At 38.7% G+C, this 25,804-nt stretch overlaps 1 protein-coding gene across 9 annotated transcripts in view; it reads right to left on the bottom strand.

Moving 5' to 3' along the window:
* The window catches only part of fam49bb (family with sequence similarity 49 member Bb), a 193,174-nt gene that overhangs the window by 56,106 nt on the left and 111,264 nt on the right, over positions 1-25,804 (bottom strand). For 8 of the 9 annotated variants that reach the window (XM_059970567.1, XM_059970538.1, XM_059970523.1 and 5 more), the window contains one exon: positions 9,994-10,106. The gene's annotated coding sequence lies outside the window, so the exon portion shown is untranslated. Of the gene's footprint in view, positions 1-9,993; positions 10,107-25,175; positions 25,200-25,804 lie in introns of those variants that run through there. The other variant, XM_059970594.1, reaches the window with a different exon arrangement.

The following is a 25,804-nucleotide window of genomic DNA, read 5'->3' as shown; positions in this document are numbered from 1 at the left end:
TCTCCTCCTTACGGACAATCAACACTGGGGTTCTCAACAATGCATGCTTAGCCCACTGCTCTAATCTCTCTACACCCAAGACTGTGTGGCTAAGCACAACTCAAACATTATCTATAAACTTGCCAAAGACACAACTATTGTTGGCAGAATTTCAGATGGTGATGAGGTGGTGTACAGGAGCAAGATACATCAGTCGGTTGATTGGTGTTGTAATAACAATCTGGCATTCAATGTCAGTAATTAATTGCGAACTTCAGGAAGGGGAACACATACCAGTCCTCACTGAAGTGGAAAGGGTGAGCAGCTTCAAGTTTCTGGGTGTCAACATTGCTGACGTTACAAAGAAGGCTTGTCAGCAGTTTCATTTTATTAGGAGCCTAAGGATACTTGGTATGTCATCAAAGACACTAACAAATGTTAATAGATCTACCATTCCAACTAGTTGAATCTCTGTCTGGTATGGAGGGGTCACTGCACAAAATCAGAAAAAGCTGCAGAAAATTATAAACTCAGTCTGCTGCATCATGGACACTAGCCTCCTCAGCATCGAGGACAACTTCCATAGGCAATGCCTCTAAAAGGAGGCATCCATCACTAAGGGCTGCTACCACCCACCCAGGACATGTCCTTTTCTCATTGCTACCATCAAGGTGGTGGTACAGGAGCCTAAACACACACAAACAACATTTCAGGAACTGTTTCTTCTTCTCTGCCATCAGATTTCCGAATAGACAATCAACCCATAAACACTACCTCACTATTTTCTCCTCTCTCTTTTTGCACTGCTTATTTATTTTTAATATATATTTATTGTAATTTATAGATTTTAATTATGTACTGCACTACTGCCGCAAAACTACACATTTCATGACTTACACTGGTGATATTAAACATTCTGATTTTTGTGCTATTCTGATTCTGATCACAGTAATACTGGACACTTTCACAAGGCTCCATAGGAAATTGTAAACGAATGATAGCTGCTAAGGTGCCAGTGTTAAGTGATGGACTAACATTACTTGCAATTAAAGAACTGAATGGTCTGTATTCATACACTGTTGGAGATTTTTTTATGAATAAAGTTGATATAGTTCAGAAGATAGGGAATTCAGAGATTTAACGTAACAACAAGAAGCACCTGAAATTCGCCAAATGTTTCAAACCCAAGACCTACTTCAGAGTGGGTGACTGAACACTGACAGAATTTCTGGCTTTAAACCAGTAAGATTCTGGTCAGTATATTAGACAACATTCTTTTAAGTGGGTAATATTTCAACAACTGAGCTTCCAGTGTAATATTAACTGTGATCTGTTAACTTCTCAATGCCAGCCTGGCCTTGAGAATGATCCTTTATCTCATCCATAAAGGAAAAGAAATCTGAAACCTTTTCTATCCCTTCATCAGATTTCTGAATAAACAATGGACCAATCCATGAACACCAGTACATTATACGTGCTCTCATTTTGCACAATTTAATTTTTTTTAATATTTATTTCACTGCAATTTATATAATGTTTTTTGCATTGCACTGTACTGTTGCAACAAATTTCACAACATCTATCAATGATATTAAATCTGATTCTGATTCTCAGTGAAACTTGGAAGATCCTGATGGGTCTTGACATGTTGGATGCAGAGCTTATGCTTCCCTATGGGAAAAATTACAGCTAGGGTCTCTGTTGAAAGATTTTGGAGGTCACTCATTTAAGACAGATGAGGCAATTTTTCTTTCACCCAAAGGTTACTGACTCTTCCTGAAAGGCTGGTAGAAGCAGAAATATTGAATATCAAGGTTGATACTCCACTTTACTGTGAGGTTACTGCAGGTCAACCAGAATGCAGAGTTGAGGTTACAATCAGGTCTTATTAAATATTTTAGAGATTAAAGATTAGATTTATTTCTCATGTACAGTCTTTTACATCAACATAACATTACATAACCCTACAGTCATTTACATCAACTCCAACACATTTGAAGGATTATGCTGGGATCAGCACTCGTGTTGTCATGCTTCTGGCACCAACACAGTATTGTCCACAACTCACTAACCCTAACCGTACGTCTTTGGAATGTGGGCAGAAACTGACACAGTCACAGGCAAAACGTACAAATATACACACAGTGGAAGGAATTGAACCCCAGTCTTACAGCTAGTGCTGCAAAGCATTGCACTAATCGCTATGCTACTATGCCATCCTTGATAGATCAGGCTTGATGGGCTGAGTGGCCTGCTCCAGTCCCTAATTTGTACATATGCTATTCAAGTCTTTCAGTGGTATGAGTCATCTCTCCATCCTCTGAATTTATGAATCACAGTGGTGAATCCAATTCTTTTATATCAGTTTGTTTTAACAACTGCAAACAATTCTCTGCTTCATTAACTTGGATGGGTTGGCCATATTCAACATTTAGATGACGAATTTTCAGGTGCACATTTTTCTAAGCTTCAGCACTGGCATGCTGCATTTAAAAGTTAGCCAAATGCAAATGCATTCAATCATTACTCTGTGCAAGCATGCACCAGAGAAAATACAAAAATCACAAGTTTTATGCAGTTTGTGCTCAAAGTGGAAGGATAACTGTTAAATTTTTAAAAAAGCAGACAATACATTCAAATCACAAGAAACAACTTTCTAAAGCCACATTGGAATAAAAATAACTGCGTGCAGCCCTTGAAGGAATAATATAGTTAAAAACTAAAATGGTTTTCCATACGCTACCAAGAATTTTTTTTTTTAACTGTTTACCTTGGTGACTTTTAAATAAACCACAGAAAATGAGGTTTACTGACAGTATAAAATAAGTTTATATGCTTAACCATTGTAAACTAAACCAGAGATACTCATTTTCCCATTTTACTTCACATCTGCTAACTTAGCAAATAACAATAATTACCTACTTTAGAAGAAGACAGGTTTTCTCTCTCTGTCATTCTGCCTTTGGATAAAACTGGCAATGATAAGTGCAAACACTAGAGCAACATCAACTATTCAGACAGAAGACATATTTACACCCAATACTCATCAGCTAAATACAAGAGGCACAGCATTAAGGTTTATAATTGTGTGCCGGAACCTGCTGACTTTGGATCAATTAAATCCATCAACATACAAGCCTAGTTAAAACAAGCATCAGCTGCGAAAGGAGCAACCAATAGACAACCACTAACTACAGCCATTTACTCTTGCCCACACTGCACCAGAATATGTGGATCCTGGATCGGTCTCTACAGCCATCTGAGGACCTACCAACAGAATATCATACTCAACTTCAATGATCACACTACTACCCAATACTTATCCACCTAATATCACCCTACACTTAGCTTGAGATAGTCAATAGCCGCGATACTTTCTGCTACATTTGTGGCAAGTATATGCATAAATCTCAAACACAGAGCATACTCCTCTTTTAAGAAAGCCCATAAGCCCATAAGCATATGTAAAATTGACCAAGACAGAGCCTGGGCTCCACACATTTGTCGCTTAACATGTACTCTCAACCTTAGAGCTTGGCTCAGAGGCACTTATAAGTCAAGGCCGCTCACCGCCCTGATGACATGGCGACAGCAAAAGGATCATGTGACAGACTGCTACTTCTGTCTGATCAGTGTCTGGTTTCAATACTAAAAACAAGAAATCCATTGAATACTTCAATATCCCTTCAGCCATGAGATCTGTGCCGCATGACAATAGTCTTCCAATACTGAAACCCCCAAAGACATGGCGTCTTGAGGAGGCAGGTGAAGATGCCATGATGAATGGGCCAGGGATGGAAAATGACACTAACACTGAAACAGATCTTGGATCCTTTATGTTGAGTGAACCTCATCTGATAACTCAATCTGAGTTAAATGCCCAAGTCAGAGACTTGGATATATCATAGTCAAAGCAGAAATACTGGGCTCAAGACTACAAGGATGGAATCTGATGCTACAGGCCATAAAAGTCTGTCTTTTGTAGCTGCCAAGAAGATTTGATGCAATTCTTTGGTTGTTGATAATCTGTGTTTCTGGACTAATGGGCTTTTCATTGCTTTAGATTGCCAGCATGACCTATAACTATGCCATTTCTTTAATTGATTCTTCAGTGTTAGTCTGAAAGACGTGCTGCTACATAATGGCAATGCTCACCCTTCAAGACCAATTGACTATGCCGTACACGTGAAAGAAAACTATTGAAATCTGGTAGTCTTGTTGAAACACATACAGTATAGCAACTACAACTGGAATATCTATGGTGATCTGAAAGTAATAGAGCTGCTGCTAGGAAAGCAGCTTGGATACACCGAGTCCTGTTGTTTCCTTTGTGAATGGAACAACTGTGCTAAAGACTCTCATTACATAAAAAGGATTAGCTACTCTGTAAGCAGTGGTTCTAGGGCAGAAATGCATGGCATATAAGCCACCTGTAGACACAACAAAGACTCCTCTTTTGGTTCCTCTTCAGCTAAAACTGGAGCTTATGAAAAATTTTGTGAAAGCAACGAACAAGGAAGGTGAAGAATTTCAATAATTGAGACAGATGTTTCCCAGAATAACTGATGACAAGATTAAGCAAGGCAATTCTGTTGGTCCACTAATCAAACAGGTCATCAAGGGCAGGCAATTCGAAGAACTTCTAGTGAGGCCAGAGAAAACTGCATGGAAGGCATTCAAGCAAGTTGTTGAAAATTTTCTTGGTAACTACCAAGCTCCAAACTATGTGCAGTTTGTTGACAACATGCTTCAAGCGTACAAAACCGTGAAGTGCAATATGTCACTAAAGATTCATTTTCTGCATTCCTATTTAGAATTCTTAGCACTGTCTGTAACGGGCATGGAGAAATGTTTTGCCAAGTCACTGCGGTCATGGAGAAACAGCATCAGGGCAACTGGAATCCATCAATGCTGGTTGATTATTGCTGGACACTTAAACGAGAAGCCTCAGATACTGAGTATAAACAAAAATCAATAACAAAATATTTTGGATAATAAATCTGAATCTGATTCTGATTCTAGCACTTGCTGATTTTATTTCAGATTTCCACAGCATTTTTAAATTTTCATTTACCACAAGTTCAGAAGTCTGTAACCCAATTACAGTGGATCCAATACACACTTGCCACTACAACCTCATCCCTGCCAGTTCAGTTAAAGTGCCTAAGAGCAGCAATATATCATCACATATAACACTTATTTCAATAATGGAATAGAACATACACATCTATTTACAGTATTTTTAGATAGCTGGGCAACAACAGATAGCATTAGTGGACATCTTCATGAGGAAGTGCCTCAAGAAGGCTGTCCACTATTAAGGGCCCTCACAACTAGAAACATGCCCTGCTTTTATTTCTACCATTAGAGAGGAGGTATTGAAGTCTGAAGACCCACACTGCATGATTTAGGAACAGATTCTTTCCCTCTGCCATCAGATTTATGAACATTTATTTTTTGTGCTATTTATTTATTATCTTTAAGTGTAAATTAAAGTCTTTTTTGTCTTGCACTGTAATGCTACTATCTAATCTGTTGAATATTTCCAGCAGTTTTTGTTGAATACTAAATTTCCAGCATTGACAGTATCTTGTATCTTCCAACATCTCCCATGTCTTCTCAAAAAACACTTGAGGCCTACCCTGATAGACAAAAAAGGGTTCTTATTTGCATTGTCTCATTAAAAGTCAATACTTATTACGACTTCAAGAAGCCTACAGGTTGTTAGCTTACCATACATCAAGACATAAATGCTCAGGGGCATTTTCCAAATGAAAAAATCAAGCAGTTTTATTTTCGAAAATCCATCTGTTCACACCTTTAAAACCATAAGATGTGTAGCACCTAGTCAAAGCACTTCTGAAAATCCAAGTACATAACATCCATTAATTCCCCTTTGTCTATCCTGCTTGTTATTTCCTCAAAGAACTCCAAAATATTTGTCAGGCAAGATTTTCCTTTAAGAAAGCTATGGTGACTATGGCCTATTTTATCATGTGCCTCCAAGTACACTGAAACCACATCCTTAACAATTGATTCCAACATCTTTCATCCTTTCTTCAGCCCCTCTCCCTTCCTGAAGAGCAGAATGACATTTGTAATTTTTGAATCTTCAAAAATCATGCTAGAATCCATTGATACTTGAAATATCATTACAATCTAGCTCTGCAATCTCTTCAGCTACCTCTTTCAGAACCCTGGAGTGTACACCATCTGACCCGGGTGACCTGACTACCTTCAGACCTTTCAGTTTCTCAAGCACCTTCCTGCTCGCTGGGAAAACAGAGAGAGAGAGAGAGATCCTGTGGTACGTTGCATACCGGGTGAACCGCAAAGTCTTTGAGGTAACTGCAAGTCCGTGTCTTTGCTATTGCTTTGCTCACACTTGAGTGCTTGGTAATGGGTGCCAATGTTTTCTTTTGCCGGTTGCTTGCTGCTGCTTGCGTGCGGAAGGGAAGGGAGCTGGGGTGGACTTTGGGATTCCAACGTTTAACTGTCGTTTATTCTTTGGAGCACTCCTCTGTTTTTGTGGATGGTTACCAAGAAAAAGCATTTCAGAATGTATATTGTATACATTTCTCTGACAGTAAATTGGACCTTTGAACCTAGTAATGGCCCCCTGACACTTTTGAACTTCTGTCATTCTGCTTGTATCTTCCATAATGAAGACATGCAAAATACTTATTCAGTTCATCCACCATTTTCTTGTTTCCCCCATCACTACCTCTCCAGCAACATTTTCCAGCAATCCAATACCTACTCTCACCTCTCGTTTACGCTTTATATATCCAAAGAACCTTTTGGTATTCTCTTTAATATCACTGGCTAGTTTACCTTCACATTTCCTCTTTTCCTTCTTTAGCTATCTTCATTTGGTTTTTACAAGCTTCCTAATCTTCTATCTTCACACTAATTTTTCTTCAGTTATATGCTCTCTCTTTGCCTTTTATGTTGGCTTTGACTCCTCTTGTCAGACATAGTTGCATCACCCTGCCTTTAGCACACTACTTCTTTGGCATGTGTATATCCTGTGCCTTCTGAATTGCTCCCAGAATTTCCAGCCATTGTAGCTCTGCTGTCATCCTGCTGTCTTCCAATAAGTTTTGGTCAGCTCCTCACAAACAAGAGAAAATCTGCAGATGCTGGAAATCCAAGCAATGCACACAAAATGCTGGAGGAATTCAGCAGGCCAGGCAGCTTTGAAGAAAAATGTACAGTCGACATACTCTTTTCCTAGATGCTGCCTGGCCTGCTGAGTTCCTCCAGCATTTTGTGTGTGATGCTTGGCCAGCTCCTCACTAATGCTTCTGTAATTCCCTTTACTCCACTGTAATACTGATACATCTGACATTAGCTGCTCCTTCACAAATTGCAGGGTGAATTCCATCATATTATGATCATTGGCCCTTCAGGGTTTCTTTACCTTGAGCTCTCTAATCAATTCAGTTCATTGCACAACACCAAATCCAGAATAGCTGATGCCCTGTGAGTTCATCTACAAACTTCTCTAAAAAGCCATCTCAGTGGCATTTTAGAAATTCCCCATCTTGGGATCCAGCACCAACCTGATTTTCCCAATCTACCTGCATATTCAAATCCCCCATCAGCATTTGTAACATTGACCTTTTGACGTGCATTTTCTATATCCCGTTGTAATTTGTAGACTACATCTTTACTACTGTGCGTGGGGTGGTCTGTACATAACTCTGGTCAGAATTTTTTTACCCCTGCAGTTCCTTAGTTCTACCCACAATGATTCTGTACCTTCCAGTACTATGTCACCTCTGCTACACCTTCCAATCCTTTCTCTTGATCCATCGTTCTCTTGACAACAAAGACACTTATGCCAGAATCCTGTACATAGATTTCAGTTCAGCGTTCAATACCATCATCCCGTAGAGACTAGTGGAGAAACTGTCGCTGCTTGGCCTTAACACTGCCATGTGTCGCTGGATTCTGGATTTCTTGACAGTGAGACCACAGTCAGTCCGTGTTGGCAGGAACATCTTTGATTCCATCACTCTGAGCACTGGATCCCCACAAGGCTGTGTGCTTAGCCCATTGCTGTTTACACCGCTAACACATGACTGTGCAGCCAGATTCAAGGAGAACCTGATCATTAAATTTGCTGATGATACCACAGTGGTGGGGCTCATCAGCAAAAATTATGAAACAATGTACAGGGAGGAGGTTAAACACCTAGAGAGCTGGTGCACTGACAACAACTTGATGCTTAATGTCACCAGAACCAAGGAGATGATCGTTGATTTCAGACGGTCTCAGCTTGAGCACACACCCCTCAGCATCAGCGGCTCCACAGTGGGGAGAGTGGAAAACATCAAGTTCCTTGGGGTGCAGATCTCGGATAATCTCACATGGTCCAGGAACACCACTGTGATTGTGAAATGAGCCCAGCAGGGATTGCACTTTCTGAGGAAGTTTTAACAAGAATCACTCCCCACTAATATCTTAACTACATTCTACAGAGGAGTGGTTGAGAGTGTGCTGACCTTTTACATCACAACCTGGTACTCCAGCTGCAGTGCTGCCGACAAAAAAGCCTTGCAGAGGGTGGTTAGGGGAGCAGAGAAGGTTATTGGGGTCTCCCTACCTTCTGTCCAAGACCTCTTTCAGAGTCGATACCTCCAGAAGACATGGTACATCATTAAAGACCCCTCACACCCTCTCCATGAACTGTTTGTTCTTCTGCCATCAGGTAAACATTACAGGAGCATCAAAACTAAAACCACAAGACTACTAAACAGCTTCCTCCAACAGGCAGTCAGACTGCTAAATAGCTGCTCTACCTGACTCTGCTTTGGATACTTTTAACTTGCACTGGACACTTATAACTTGTTTTTAACTGACATGTGGTTGTTGTGTTTTACTATTTATTGTTATGTTTATTATTTAGTGTTGCATTTGTTTTATTATGAATGCACTGCTCCTTGGAAACGCTGTCTCATTCTGCCCTGCAGAGCTGATGTACGGTTAGAACGACAATAAAGTTTTTGAATCTTGAATCTCTTCACACTTTTCTCTGGAGGGAGCAAGCATTTCCTAGTTCCCTAAATCTAGAACAAGACATGTCCTTTGTGCCCCACCCTCAACAGCCTCTACATTTGCCCTATCAGCTTAATCTGAGACTTCCAGGCTCATGTGCAGGTGCCTATATCTCAAAAGAATATTATCCAGAGACAGGAATCTTACAGCCTATTGTCCTTGCACTAGCTCTTTAAAAGAAATCTTTGAAAATGGACTTTTCCAATCAGTACTGTACTATTCCTGATGAAGGATCTTGGCCTGAAATATCGACTGTTTATTCATTTCCATAGACGTTGTCTGACCTGCTGAGTTCCTCCAGCATTTTGTATGCATTACTAAGTAAAACATTAAATTAATATTTTAAATATTTTAGTGAATACAGAGTGAAGACTGGAATATAAGACTGAGCAGAAGCATTACAATTACTATTTATTTTGAGGAAGGAATAACAAGGCACACAAGATTGCCAGAGGGATTATAAAATTACTAACTGCAGTCCATGCCCCATGAGGTCACTAAATCACCAGCAGTGGTGCATAATTTTAGGGAACATAGTTGATAAACACCTGAAATTTATCAATGTTATTGATTGCCCTTGATTACAATGCAAGGCTATAAAAACCACAGCCAGCTGGGGGAACTCTTAATCACTCAAACCAATTTCAGGGTGCATGCCAATTTCCAAAAGCTGTTGTAAGTTTCAAGGCATAATTATTGAAAGAAAGCCCACACAGAGAAAATAGTACAACATGCTTCAAATCATGGTTTAGTATTCACATTTTAAGACATATAGAATATGAAGTAGAATTTTAAATTTAATTATCATTTCAAGGCAATACCTGAGTTCACTGTACAGTAATAACTAACTACCAGTGATTTAAGACAATATCAATAACCAAAATTTAGAACTGTTTTATAAAGCCTCAAGTAGTACAGAAGTTATTGTATTACATGCCGTAATTTTCTTACCAAGCAGGAAGGGTACAGTTAAGTTTGGGTTGCAAATAACTCCAACAGCATCCAGTCACAACTTGTTCAGCTCAGCAAGATACCACAGGACTGCCCTCAGCATGAATTGCCATCTAAGGAAATAAAGGATTTTTTTTTAAAGGGTAAGACTCAGGATAGAAAAAAAATACTTCTTATGCATAATTTGAATTATGTAATTTAACATCAAGTCACTTCCTCTTTAAGGTTTGCTGCTTTGATAAAAACCCAAGTTTTTTTTTCTTTTCTCATCTTCTCCAAATCCTCTTCTTTCTTTCTAACAACAGGGATCCAGTCACACCAAGTGGTATCATTACCACAAAAGCTTCCTCAAAATGCCATAAGTCTTGGAAAGATCAAATGGAATTTCGTTACACAAAAGATGCAAGTTCCTTATGATTTCAAAAAGCATAATGGACTCTGAGTTTAAAGTACAAAGTATATTGAACCACTAAAATACACAGGTTAAACAATAACTAGAGGGTTATCGCCATACCATACTAAGAACGCTGAAGGCTCCACAGAAAGCAGGGGAAGATTCAATAGCATGTGGCTATCCATGTCTCTCGTTCCACAAATGCTGCCTGTTTTGTAGAGTGTTTCCCTTCGGCACAGAAATTAGTTATTCTTGACTATAAAAGGTTAATAAGGTATTTCACTGACTCTGATGCATTGAGTTTCTTGATTCATGAATAGTGTTACATAAATGCAAACTCATTTTCATTTTCTAGGTAAGTTTTACCATGCTTATCTTTAAGTCAGTTAATCACATATTTGTACAATATACATACATCTAATGTAAATCATAGATCCCACCACCAATCACATCTTTCCCTCCACTGCACTTTCTGCTTTACACAGGTCTCACTCCCAACGCAACACCCTTGTCCATTCGTCCCTCCCCACTGATCTCCCTCCTGGCACTTAACCTTGCAAGCAGAACAAATGCTACACCTGTCCCTACACCTCCTCCTTCACGACCATTCAGGGCCCCAAACAGTCCTTCCCGGTGAGGTATCACTTAAATTGAGTCTGTTGGGATTATATGCTGTGTCCAGTGCGGCCTCCTGTATGTCGGTGAGACTGGGAGACTGCTTTGACGAGCACCTATGCTCCCAGTGGCCACCCATTTTAATTCCACTTCCCATGGATATGTCTATCCATGACCTGAGTCTCCAGAGGGTTCCTGTGCTGTGGAAGACGTCCTGCCTCGTCCCTGTACCGAAGACGCCGCGCCCCAGTGGCTCCAACGACTACAGACCGGTGGCATTAACCTCCCAAATCATGAAGACCCTGGAGAGACTTGTTCTAGAGCAGCTCCAGCCTATAGTTAGGCCACACTTAGACCCCCTCCAATTCGCCTACCAGCCCCGACTAGGAGTTGAGGATGCCAACGTCTACCTGCTGAACCGTGTCTACGCCCACCTGGACAAGCCGGCGAGCACTGTGAGGGTCATGTTTTTTGACTTCTCCAGTGTATTCAACACCATCCACCCTGCTCTGCTAGGTAAGAAGCTGACAATGATGAAGATGGATGCTTCCCTGGTGTCATGAATTATTGATTACCTGACTGGCAGACCACAGTACATGCACTTGCAACACTCTGTGTCAGACAGGGACTGTCCTGTCTCTCTTTCTCTTCACCGCCGACACCTCGGACTTCAACTATACCACAGAGTCTTGCCATCTTCAGAAGTTTTCTGATGACTCTGCCATAGTTGGATGCATCAGCAAGGGAGATGAGGCTGAGTACAGGGCTACGGTGGGAAACTTTGTCACATGGTGCGAGCAGAATCATCTGCAGCTTAATGTGAAAAAGACTAAGGAGCTGGTGGTGGACCTGAGGAGGGCTAAGGCACCGGTGACCCCTGTTTCCATCCAAGAGGTCAGTGTGGACATGGTGGAGGATTACAAATACCTGGGGATACGAATGGACAATAAACTGGACTGGTCAAAGAACACAGGCTGTCTACAAGAAGGGTCAGAGCCACCTCTATTTCCTGAGGAGACTGGGGTCTTTTAACATCTGCTGGATGATGCTGAGGATGTTCTATGAGTCTTTGGTGGCCTGTGCTATCATGTTTGCTGTTGTGTGCTGGGGCAGCAGGCTGAGGGTAGCAGACACCAACAGAATCAACAAACTCATTCGTAAGGCCAGTGATGTTGTAGGGGTGGAACTGGACTCTCTGATGGTGGTGTCTGAAAAGAGGATGCTGTCCAAGTTGCATGCCATCTTGGACAACGACGCCCATCAACTCCATAATGTACTGGTTAGGCACAGGAGTACATTCAGCCAGAGACTCATTCCACCGAGATGTAACACTGAGCGTCATAGGAAGTCATTCCTGCCTGTGGCCATCAAACTTTACAACTCCTCCCTCGGAGTGTCAGACACCCTGAGCCAATAGGCTGGTCCTGGACTTATTTCCACTTGGCATGATTAACATTATTATTTAATTATTTATGGTTTTATATTGCTATGTTTCTTCACTATTCTTGGTTGGTGCGGCTGTAACAAAACACAATTTCCCTCGGGATCACTAAAGTATGTCTGTCTGTCTGACCTCCTCCTCTGTTGTGATGAAGCAACACTTAGGTTAGAGGAACACCACCTTATATTCCATCTGGGTAGTCTTCAACCTGATGCCATGAACATCACTTTCTCAAACTTCCAGTAATGCCGTCCACCCCACCCCCCACCTTTCAACATTCCCCATCCTCTTTTTTTTCTCTCTCTCTCATATTATATTCTTGCCTGCCCATTTCCTCCCTCTGGTGCTCCTCCCCCTTTTTCTATCTTCCATGACCTTATGTTCTCTTCTATCAGACTCCCCCCCCTTCTCCAGCCCTGTATTTCTTTTGCCAATCAACTTCCCAGTTTACTTTATTCCTCCCTCCTCAGGTTTCATCTATCACCTTGTGATTCTCGCTCCATTCCCCCACCTTTGAAATCTACTCCTCAGCTTTACTTCTCCAGTCGTGCAGAAAGGTCTCAGCCTGAAACATCAACTGTACTCTTTTCCATAGAAGCTGCTTGATCTGCATTGTGTGTGTGTGTTGCTTGGATTTCCAGTTTGTGCGGATTTTTTCATTTGTAAATCATAGGGATATGGTTATATCTCTAGTTAAGCGAACATAGAAGTAAAAACAAAGCAAAATGTATCAACTTCAATACAGGAAAATACAAAAATGCAATGAATGTTTGGAAATGCTGGTGAATCTGACATCAGTAGTGGGTAAGTTATTGTAAAGTATTCTAAAGGACCGGATATACAAATATTTGGATAGACATGGACTGATTAAGGATAGTTACCATGGTTTTGCGCATGGTTGGTAATGTCTAACCAAACTTGAGTTTTTTGAGGAAGTTATAATGGAAGTTGATGAAGACAAGACAGTGGATATTGGACTTTAGTGAGGCAATTGACAAGATTCCCCCCCCATATGGGAGTTTGGTCAAGAAGGTTCCGTTGCTTAGCATTCAAGATAAATTAGTAAATTGGATTAGACATTAGCTTTGTGGGTGACGCCAGAGAGTGGCAATAGATGGTAGCCTCTCTGACTGCAGGCCTCTGACTAATGGAGTGCCGCAGGGATTGGTGCTGGGTCCAATGTTGTTTGTAATCTGTATCAAATGATCTGGATGATAATATGGTTAACTGGATCAACAAATTTGCGAATGACACCAAGAGTGGGGGTTAGTGGATGGCAAGGAAGGCTATCATAGTTTGCAGGGGGATCTGGGTTAATTGGAAAATGGGCTGAAAAATGGCAGATGAAATTTAATACAAACAAGTGCAAGGAGTTGTACTTCAGTAGGACCAACCAAGGGAGGTCTTACATAGTGAACAATAGGGCACTGAGGAGTGCAGTAGAACAAAGGGATCTGGGAATACAGGTCCATAATTCATGGAAAGTTGCACCACAGGTAAATAGGGTCATAAAGAAAGCGTTTGGCACATTGGCCTTCATAAATGAAAGTACTGAGTACAGGAGTTTCAATGTTACATTGAAGTTGTACAAAACATTGATGAGGCCTAATTTGGAGTACTGTGTGCAGTTTCGGTCAGCTACCTACAGGAAAGATGTAAATAAGGCTGAAAGAGTGCAAAGAAAATTTACAAGGATCTTGCTGGGTCTGAGAACCTGACTTATTAGGTAAGACTGAATAGTTAAGAATGTTTTTCTTGGAATGTATAAGACTAAGTGCAGATTTGATAGAGTTATACAAAATTATGAGGGGTATGGATAGGGTAAATGCAAGTAGGATTTTTCCACTGAGGTTGGATGGGACAACAACCAGATGTCATGGGTTAAGGGTGAAAGGTGAAAAGATTAAGGAGAACATGAGGGGAAACTTCTTTACTCAGAGAGTCATAAGAGTGTGCAACGAGCTGCCAGCACATATGGTGCATGCGAGCTTGATTTCATCGTTTAAGCAAAGTTTGGATAGGTACATGGATGGTAGGGGTACAGAGGGCTATGGTCCTGGTGCAGATCGACAGGAATAGGTAGCTTAAATGGTTCAGCATAGACTAGATAGCCTGAAGGACCTGTTTCTGTGCTGTACTCTGACTCTGATGCTAAAGAATAGATTTTTTTAATGTCATTGTTGTGTATAGTATGCAAAAATTTAAAAACTTTGAAGAATTCTATTTTTAAAAAAGTCATGTATTTGATCATCACTGTGTAAATGAATTATGGAACATCCTTTACAAGCATGCATTTGGATCAGTTCATTGCATTCTCTAAAGCAATATATTGAGGTTTATCCACAGAGACAGCACTATCTCAACAACTTTGTCTCAAAATTGACTCCAGTTTGCTTTGAAAAGTGTTTTATGGTTTTAACAGAAAGTTGCCTTAATCAAAGACCATAAGACCACAAGTTCTAGGAACAGAATTAGGCCATATGGCCCATCAAGTCTGTTCAGCCATTCCATCATGGCCTATTTATCACCCCTCTCAACCCCATTTCTCCTGCCTTCTCCCCATAATCTTTGGCATTCTTACTAATCAATAACCTCTTTAAATATACCCAGTGACTTGGCCTCCACACGCATCAATGGCAATGAATTCCACAGATTCACCACCCTCTGGCTAAAGAAGTTCCTCCTCATCTGTTCTGAAGAAACAACCTTGTATTCTGATGCTGGGCCCTCTGACTGGAGTCTCCCTCATATTCTCTCTGCATCCACTCTCTCGAGGCTTTTCAATATTCAGTAAGTTTTAATGAGATCCCCTTCATTCTTCTAAACTCCAGCAAGTACAGATCTAGAGTTCCTTGCATTCCTGGCATCATTCTCCTAAACCTTCTATGGACCCTCTTCCAATGCTAGCACAACCTTTCTTAAATAAAAGGCTCAGAACTGCTCACAATATTCCAAGTGTGGTCTGACCAATGCCTTACAAAACTTCAGCATTGCATTGCTGCTTTTATATTCTAGTATTCTCGAAGTATGTCATCTCAAACTACATGATCAAAAACCATATAATCCAACAAAGTGCTACTCACAAAGAACAAAGAGGAAAAACAAATTATGGACGGGGAAGTTGCACAAAAACAACAGAGATCTTTGAGTAATTGAATCCAACTGTGTCTTGGTGGGAATAATCAGACAGATGCAGATGGCTGTCTCTGACTGGTTGCCTGTCAAAACTGGCATGCTGCAAGGATCAGTGCTGTTCATCTTCTATGTTAATAATCTCCATGATAATGTGATAAACGTGAATAGCAAATTCGTAGATCAGATCAAGATTGGAGGTGTAATAGATAGTAAGGAAGGCTATTAAAGCTTGCAGAATGACCTTGATCAGCTAGAAAAATTGACTGAAAAATCTCAGATGGAATTTAGTGCAGACAAGTGTGAGATGTTGAACTTTGGGAGGACAAACCAGGGTAAGACTTACACAGTCAATGTTGGCTCAGAGATGCACCATAAAACAAAAGGACCATAAGACATAGGAACAGCATTAGGCCATTAGGCATTACTACCTCACTATCAATCTTGGGAATACAGATATAGAATTTCTTGACGGTGCCATCACAGGCAGGCAGGGTCATTAAGAAAGATTTTGGCACACAGACCTTCGTAAATCAAGGCACTAAGTACAGGGGTTGGGATGTTAAGCTAAAACTGCTTGAGATGTTGGTAAGGTCAAATTTAGAATATTGTGTGCAAAGTTCCTACCTACAGGAAATTTATCAATAAACATGAAAGACTGCAGAGAAACTTTACAAGGATGTTGTGGGAATTGAGGACCTGAGTTACAAGGAAAGATTGACATTGGTTAGGTTTTCCCTGGAGAATGACGGGAGATCTTATAGATGTATGCAAAAATGTGAGGGTTATAGATAGTGTGAATGAAAGCAGGCTTTTTCCCCTCAGGTCGAGTGAGAGTAGAACTGAAGGTTTAGAACTAGAACTGGAGACTTAATGTGCAAGAAGCTTGGAAAGCACATGGGGGGAAAGTTTGGAATGATATGGTCCAGTAACAGGTAGATGGGAATAAGCATTAGATTAGTTCAGCATGGACTGGCTGAACCAAAAGGCCTGTTTCTATGCTGTAGTACTCAATGACTATAAGTACAATTTGACATTCAACAGTGAAAGACTTAGGAAAACAAATGCAATTAGGAGATATTTAACTATAAGAAAAAATTCACAGGAAGACTGGGGTTAAGTAAGCATATTAACTGAAAGCATGGAATGCCATACAAGATGAAAAAAAATCCAGAAATAATGCTTCAATTCTTATACCATATTTTAATAGTCACAAGAAGGAGCTGACACCATGCAGATTAGAGCTGCATTTTCCATCCTTCTAAACTTTGCTGCTTCATGGGTGCAGCATTCTAGATTGAGAATGTAAGCCAACACCAGGAATTTTAGCAATGGCAGCATTAGGTACTTATTTATATCAGCAACAAACATGATTTGGATCATGGTTTGTCTCTGACAGCTTACAATCATTTACAATGAGTGGCACTCAAAATCAAGAATAAATATATTTTCACTACTTGAACATCTCAGTATGTTATACCAGTTGAAAATTTAAGGACAATGTATAGGCATCTATACTAGGTCAATTTAAATATAGGAAGAAATATTTATTTTGATTTTATCCCTTCCTTTCACATAAAGTGTATAATATTTAAAATATTAAAGTGGATGCTGCCTGACCTGCTGACAATTTCTAGTATTTTCTAGTTTTATAACAAATCTTAATGTTCAATTTTTTCTTAGAAAATAATTTCTTACAATTTTCTTTTTATTCCAAAACAAAATCTAATTAATATAATCACAATAATCACAAAGAAAACCACAGAAATGAGTCTCTGATCTTTAGCATTAGATTTAATACATCACAAAAAACATTTCCTTGCCCATAAAATCAGCCATGCAGCCAAATCAAATTCTTTACCAATGAGACTTTTTGCTAAGGGGACTTGCTGGTGAGACTCCAACAAATCTCTTAAAATTAAGCCAATCGCCTTGTCTGCAAGAAAACCAAAGGGCATTCCTTCAATTGATCTCAATATATTCTTTTACTCTGTTAACAATACTCTGTATATGCACGACCAGAAAATCATTCAATAAGTTTAAAATATTTACAGTGACTTAACAACTAAGACAGTTAACTTTTTTTTAATCTCCCCTTCTTATCCACATACTTATTCAAACAACCCATTTCAAGCTGAATTTATCAAACTCTGTCATTGCTATTCAAATTTGCCAATTTTTTTAAAAAAACAGCCAAATTTAAAAGCATTTTAAAATGCTGTATGATTTTCCAGATCAGTTTGAGTAGTATGGCAAAGAAAATCTCCAATCTGTCATGATTTGAGAGTATTGATTCTCCAACTCACTCCATGAATATTAAAAATGATGAATTTGATGATCAGCTTCAATTTTTTTGCCATCCATAGAAAAGATCTGTATACAACCTATGTAGTGCACTTTCATTACGTGAATTCACCATCTGTAGACATATAGAGCTAAATAGCAATTGTTCTAATAAATCTGCTTTCAACTAGATAGATAGATATCTGATGGATAGGGGAATCAAGGGATATGGGGACAAGGCAGGGACTGGGTATTGATAGTGAGTGATCAGCCATGATCTCAGAATGGCGGTGCAGACTCGAGGGGCCGAATGGTCTACTTCTGCACCTATTGTCTAACTGAGAATAGTATTTGTCTAATAATGTGGTAAATGAACGTAACAACAGTTATGATAACTGTGCATCAAAATGACATCTTGTGATTGTTTACCAAACACAAAAGAAATTGGTGCAGGTCTCCTGCATCCAACAACAGAAAATGTTGGACAATTTTGGTACGTCAGATCTTTCAGCTTTCATCAAACAATGAACTCTTCTCCTCTCCACAAATGAACATAGAACATCAGCCATTTACAGCACAGTATAGACCTTCAGGCCACAAAATTGTATTGACTTTTTAACCTACTCTAAGATAAATCTAACCTTTCTCTCCTTCATAGCCTTCAATTTTTCTGTCACCTATGTGCCTATCTAAATGCTTCTTAAATGTCCCTAATACATTTACCTCTACTACCACCCTGCCAGATTTTCTGTGTTGGTCTAAATATCATATTTATATTGAGGGCATTCTAGTCTAAAAGTTCTTGTAAATTATGACATAACAATAAAGCTATTGCTCATACCATTTTAATCTCTAGAGACCTTTTCCACAGCTCAGATGCTTGCCAAAACATTGCACTGTCCCTCGGAAGCAGTCAAGTTAATGATAAATGAAAGCTTGTTGGTTTTTGACATTCTCCCCAGAAAAAAACTATAAGAACTAATTTAAACTCGTGTAAAAATAATTAGCTGAACAATTTTAATATTTTTTAAGTTGTTAGTTGATACTTTTTAAAATACTTCATTATGAATAACATACTATACTACAGCGTATGTATAAAAGGTAGTCACAATATGACACCAATTTGAAAGTGACTAAAATGAAGTCCTCCTTCCTGTTTTCACGCAAAATATATTACACATTCTTCATTTACTTTAGAAAATATAGGAAAATATCCCAAAAATAGGCAACTTCTGAACAATTTTGACAAAGTATTTCCTTTCGAATAATTTTATGACAGCATTGACGCTAACAGTGGCCAGAGGACAAATCTAGAAGGTTAAACATGAATTTTCCAGCAGTTTGCAGTGATCAGAAGGACTCATTATAGGGAACATAGATGGAAAATCAGAAGATGCTAAGATTTGGCACCATGTGAGGATTGCTGCAATGGAGATGCTGATTCTTTTAATATTCATGTAAAAATATAATTTAATTGATAGATTATCCAGAGGACTTGTGGAGCACAATAAAAGTTGGCCTTGCAGGCAACGACAAAATGAAAGACTAATTGCCATAAGAGGATAAGACCAAAGATGTAATAGAGAAACAACAATATGCTGCAAAGAATACTGAGCAAGGAAGCTCCTGTAACTAACTGTAGCATTTTCTGTATTTAGACTGATGGAGGTTTAAAGTAGTTTTTCACAAGAGTTCAAAGATTTGGCATATGTACATCGAAATACACAGTGGAAATTTGTGTCAAAACCTTTCAAAAGAAGCAAATAGCTAGAGCTACTAAATGGTTCCTGAACCAGTATGATTAACTTCACTTATGTCAACTCTGAACTAATTCCAAAGCCTTTAGGCTCACTTTCAAGGACTCCACAATTCATGTTCTCAGTATTCTTTATTATTTATTATTTGGTTTTTTTTTGTATTTGCGCAGTCTGCCTTTTTTTGCACATTGGTTGTTCATCAATCTTTGTGTGCAGCTTTTCATTAATTCTATTGTATTCCAACAGCTCAACAGACGACGCTATCAGCACCACCCTCCACCTGGACAAAAAAGACACACATTCAAATGCTGTTCATAGACTTCAGTTCAACACTCAACACAATCATCCCTCAGAAACTGATTGGAAAGCTGAGCCCACTGGGCCTGAACACCTCCCTCTGCAACTGGATCCTAGACTTCCTGACTGGGAGACCTCAGTCAGTTCGGATCAGGAGCAGCATCTCCAAAACCATCATACTGCGCACGGGGGTTCCCCTAGGGCTGTGTGCTCAGTCCACTGTTCACTCTGCTGATCCACGACTGTGCTGCAACACACAACTCAAACCACATCATCAAGTTCGCCAATGATACAACCGTAGTGGGTCTCATCAACAAGAACGATGATTCAGCATACAGAGAGGAGGTGTTAAAACTTTTTCTTCTTAAAACTTTTTCTTCTTTGCTTTCTCCTTGGTTATGTGAAATTTTTAATGATGCGTTTGCTAAGAAGAGATTACCTCAATCTTTTTATGAAGCTAATATTTCTCTAATTCTTAAAAAAGATAAAGATCCTAATTTATGTACATCTTATCGCCCTATATCACTATTAAATGTAGATTCTAAGATTCTTACAAAAATTTTAGCTATTAGACTAGAAAAAGTAATATCTCAGATTATTTCAGAAGATCAAACTGGTTTTATGAGGAATCGGTATTCCTTTTTTAATGTTAGAAAATTGATTAATATAATGCATACTTCACCACCCACAATCCCAGAATGTGTTATTTCATTAGATGCTGAAAAAGCCTTTGATAGAGTTGAATGGATATATTTATTTAATACATTGAGAAATTTTAATTTTAGTCCTAACTTTATATCATGGATTAAATTAATATATCATAAACCTGTCGCTTCTGTTTTTACAAATAACTACAGATCTTTTTTTCAATTATCTCGTGGTACGAGACAAGGCTGTCCCTCAAGTCCTTTATTATTTAATATTGCATTAGAACCTTTAGCAATTGCTATTCGTGAATCTCCTAATATTTTTGGTATTACCCGTAATGAGAAGTTATACAAATTATCTCTTTATGCTGATGATTTGTTGTTATATATTTCTGACCCTGATAGGTCTATTCCTGCTATTTTATCCTTGTTGGTTCAATTTGGTACTTTTTCTGGTTATAAACTAAATTTAGATAAGAGTGAATTATTTCCTTTAAATGCACAAACTTTATTGAGTGATAGGATACCATTTAAAGTTGTTATTGATAACTTTACCTATCTAGGTATAAAAATTACCAAGAAATATAAAGATTTATTTAGACTGAATTTTTTACCTATGCTTCATCAAATTCATCAACTTACTACAAGATGGTCTCCTTTGTTTTTATCATTAATTGGTCGGATTAATGCTGTTAAAATGATGATTTTACCGAAATTTTTATACTTATTTCAAGCCCTACCAGTTTTTATTCCTAAATCTTTTTTTGATAGCATTGATTCAAAAATTTCCTCATTTGTGTGGCAAAATAAAAACCCTAGGTTAAGTAAAAAGCAATTACAAAAATCAAAAAAAGATGGTGGTTTAGCTTTACCCAATTTTAGATTTTATTATTGGGCAAATAATATTCGTAATTTATTGTATTGGAAACTAGATTTGGATTCACCACTGTGCCCACAGTGGGTAAATTTGGAATGTAATGAGGTAAAGGGATATTCTCTGTTCTCTGTTCTTGGTTCTTGTCTTCCTGCGGATTTAGTTAAATTTAATAAACAAATATTTAATCCTGTTATTAAACATACATTACGAATTTGGTTTCAATTTCGTAAGTTTTTTAGTTTGAAAAACTTTGTTCTTGATAGCCCTATCTTATTTAATTTCTTTTTCAAACCTTCCTGGACAGATCAAGCTTTTAACATATGGAAAAGGAAAGGTATAAAATGTTTTCGTGATCTTTTTTTTGAAGATACTTTGATGTCATTTGATCAACTTTCCAACAAATTTGAATTACCTAAATCTAATTTTTTCAGATATTTACAAATTAGAAATTTCTTGCATAAAGTTTTACCATCTTTTCCTAATTCAACTTTGGTGGACATTATAGATTTGATCTTTACCTTAAATCCTTGTCAAAAGGGATTAGTAGCTTTTATTTATAATATGATTATGAAGATACAACCAGAAATATCAGTTAGAATTAAACAAGAATGGGAAAAAGAACTTCAATATAACATATCAACAGATAAATGGGAAAAAATTTTGCAGATGGTTAATTCTTCTTCTATATGTGCTAAACATGCTTTAATACAATTTAAAATTGTACATAGAGCTCATATGTCTAAAGATAAACTTGCTCGATTCTATTCTCATATTAACCCTCAATGTGACAGATGTCATTCAGAAGTGGCCTCATTGACCCATATGTTCTGGTCATGTCCCACTTTACATAATTATTGGAAGGACATATTTACTACTATTTCCTCAATTTGGAATATAGATTTACAACCTCATTCTATTACTGCAATTTTTGGCATACCAAATGAAGATGGTAATCAGTTTTCTCCTTCAATCAGACGAATGATTGCTTTTGTAACATTAATGGCCAGAAGGTCTATATTACAAAATTGGAAAGAAGTAAATCTTCCTACCACATTTCAATGGCTTTCTCAAACTATTTCTTATCTGAGCTTGGAAAAAATTAGAAGCACTATCTTTGACTCATCAATTAAATTTGAAGAAACTTGGAGACCGTTTATTAGACATTTTCATATGAATTAATTTGGCCTTTTCCAGACCTTTTCTCTGCTTATTCATGTTCAGGTATGGAGTTCCGGAGTTCTTTGACACTATCATATACTTGTAAACTGTTATTATTGCCCAGGTTAGTTTAGTTTAGTGTTTTATTTTTTTTTATATATATTTTTTTTCACATATTTTTAATATATTTTTTTCTTTTTTAATGGTTATTTTTGTTTTTTTTTTCATATAATCATGTGGACTTGATTGATTAAGGTATTCTCTTCTGTTGATGTTTAGTAGGATATTGTTATCTTATTATCAATGTGATTTCAAGTCTATTGTATTCACAACTTACTTATTACTATGTTATTTTTTTGTGTATATATGAAAATCAATAAAAAGATTGAAAAAAAAAGAAAGAAAGAAAGAGAGGAGGTGCAGCGGCTAACAGACTGGTGCAGAGCCAATAACCTGTCTCTGAATATGAACAAAAGAGACGGAATTAGGCTATACAGCCCATCGAGTCTACTCCACCATTCATTCCATCATGGCTGATACTGGATCTCAGTCAACCCCATACTTCTCACCATATCCTTCCATACACAAACAATTGTGCTTTTCATGTCTTTATTAAACATATTGTTTAATCATTCCTACTTCAGACTGGAAAAAGAATGTGAACCCTTGCATTTGATAACTGGTAGCAATAACCTCCATCAAATGTTTCTTGTAGCTGCTGATGAGACTTACACAATGGCAAGAAGGAATGTTAGACCATTCTCCATATGAAACTGTTTCAATTCATCAATATTTCTGGGATGCCTTGCATGAACAGCCCTCTTCAGGTCATGCCACAACATCACAATTGAGTTAAAGTCTGGACTCAGACTTGGCCATTCCAAAACACAAACTTTCTTCCTTTTAAACTATCTGTGGCTGATTTACTCTTGTGTTTCGTATCATTGCCTTGTTGCATCATCCAACGTCTGTTAAGCTTCGGAAGATTGACCGCTACCCTGACTTTCTCCTGTAAAATGTCTTGGTACAATTTTGAACTCATTGTTCCCTGAACAACTGCAAGCTGTAAAGGCCCTGAGGCAGCAAAGCAGTCCCCAAACCATGATGCTCTTTCCACCATGCTACACAGGTGGAATGAGGTTTTAATGTTGGTGTGCACTCCCTTTTTCCCTCCTAACATAGCGGTGTGCATTTCCACCAAAAATGTTCAACTTTTGTCTCATCTGTCCACAGAACACTGTCACAGCAGCACTGTGGAACACTGTGGTCTTTTGCAAACCTGAAGAATGTGCAGCAATGTGTTTTTTTTTTGCATAGAAGTTATTTCCTCTGTGGTGTTCTTGATCAGTGTTTTTCTTATAGTGGACACAAGTACAGTGACTTTTGCAAGTTCTAGAGATTTCTGCAGGTCTTTTGCTGTTGCCCTTGGATTCTTTTTCACTTCCTTCAACATTCATTGATTAGAACACCCGACTCCAAATAGCTTTTGCAGAAGGCATTACTCCAGAGGTTCACATGATTTTTTTGAGCCTAGACTGTTTAAATGGTGTACTCAGCATAAAGATCAGACCAAAAGGTGAGTAATTAATGCAGAAAGCAGGTAATTACAAAGGGTTCACAAACTTTTTCTTGCAACTGTATTGAATCGACTTTATTTCTTACATCCTTCACATACATGGGTAAAAATCTTTACGTCACATCTCCGTCTAAATGAGCAATCACAGTAATTTATAATAACTGATAATAAAACTGTAAATACATTGAAATCACCGTAGTTAAATCAGTCTGATGGCCTAGTGAAAGAAGCTGTCCCGGAGCCTGTTGGTCCTGGCTTTTATGCTGCAGTACCATTTCCTGAATGGTAGCAGCTGGAATACATTGTGGTTGGGGTGACTCAGGTCCCCAGTGATCTTTTCCACACACCTGTCTTTTGTAAGTATGCTGAATCACAAACAGTTTACAACTACAGATGCACTGGGCTGTCCACACCACTCTCTGCAGTGTCCTTCGATTCAGGGAGGTACAGTCCCCATACCAGACAGTGATACAGCCAGTCAGAATGCTCCCAGTTGTGCCCCTGTAGGAAGTTCTTAGGGTTTAGGGGCCCATACCAAACTTCCTCAACCATCTGAGGTGAAAGAGGCACTGTTGTGCCTTTTTCACCACATAGTTGGTGTGTGCAGACCACGTGAGATCCCTGGTGATGTGGATGCCGAGGAACTTAAAGCTGTTCACCCTCTCAACCCCAGATCCATTGATGTCAATAGGGGTTAGCCTGTCTCCATTCCTCCTGCAATCCACAATCAGCTCCTTTGCTTTTGTGACATTGAGGAAGAAGTTATTTTCTTGACACCACTGTGTCAGAGAGATGACTTCTTCCCTGTAGGCCACCTCGTTATTGTTTGAAATAAGGCCAATCAATGCAGTGTCATCGGAAAATTTAATTAGCAGATTAAAGCTGTGGGTGACACAGTCATGGGTATACAGGGAGTAAAGAGGGGGACTTAGTACACAGCCCTGAGGTGCTCCTGTATTGAGAGTCAGAGGGGTGGAGGTGAGGGAGCCCACGCTTATCACCTACCGGCTATCTGACAGGAAGTCCAGGATCCAGCTGCACAAGGCAGGGTCAAGGCCAAGGTCTCTGAGCTTCTTGTCGAGCCTGGATGGAACTATGGTCCAAGAACAGCATTCTCACATAAGCATCCTTCTTCTCCACATATGTAAGCATGTTATGTAGAGCAGTAGCTATTGCATCAGTTGTGTTGGCAGGCGAATTGTAGGGGATCCAATTTGGGTGGTAGCAAGCTGCAGATGTAATCCTTGATCAGCCTCTCAAAGCATTTGCTTATTATTGAGGTGAGTGTGTCAGGACACCAGTCGTTCAGGCATGTTACCTTGGTATTCTTTAGTACAGAGATATTGGTGGATAATTTGAAGCAGGAAGGCACTCTACACTGGGAGAGGGAGAGGGTTACATACTTTGCTAATAAGTTTATTTCAAATTGAATTGAAATTGACACTGCAGTACAGTCTTAGGCACAAGTAAAACAACTCTGTAAATCGAAGATGCTTTCAAAAGTAATGAAAAGTTTCTAAATTTCAAAAATTGCTATAAAGAGCAATAAACTCAAAAAAAGGAATCAAATCAATATTTGTTGCGACCGCTCTTTGCCTTTAAAACTGCATCTTTCTCTTAGGTACGCTCTTAGG

Source organism: Hypanus sabinus, chromosome 1 (genome assembly GCF_030144855.1).
Source record: "Hypanus sabinus isolate sHypSab1 chromosome 1, sHypSab1.hap1, whole genome shotgun sequence".
Lineage (NCBI taxonomy): Eukaryota > Metazoa > Chordata > Chondrichthyes > Myliobatiformes > Dasyatidae > Hypanus > Hypanus sabinus.
The sequence above is the reverse complement of the archived record's forward strand: the minus strand, read 5'-3'. Positions and strand labels throughout refer to the sequence as shown.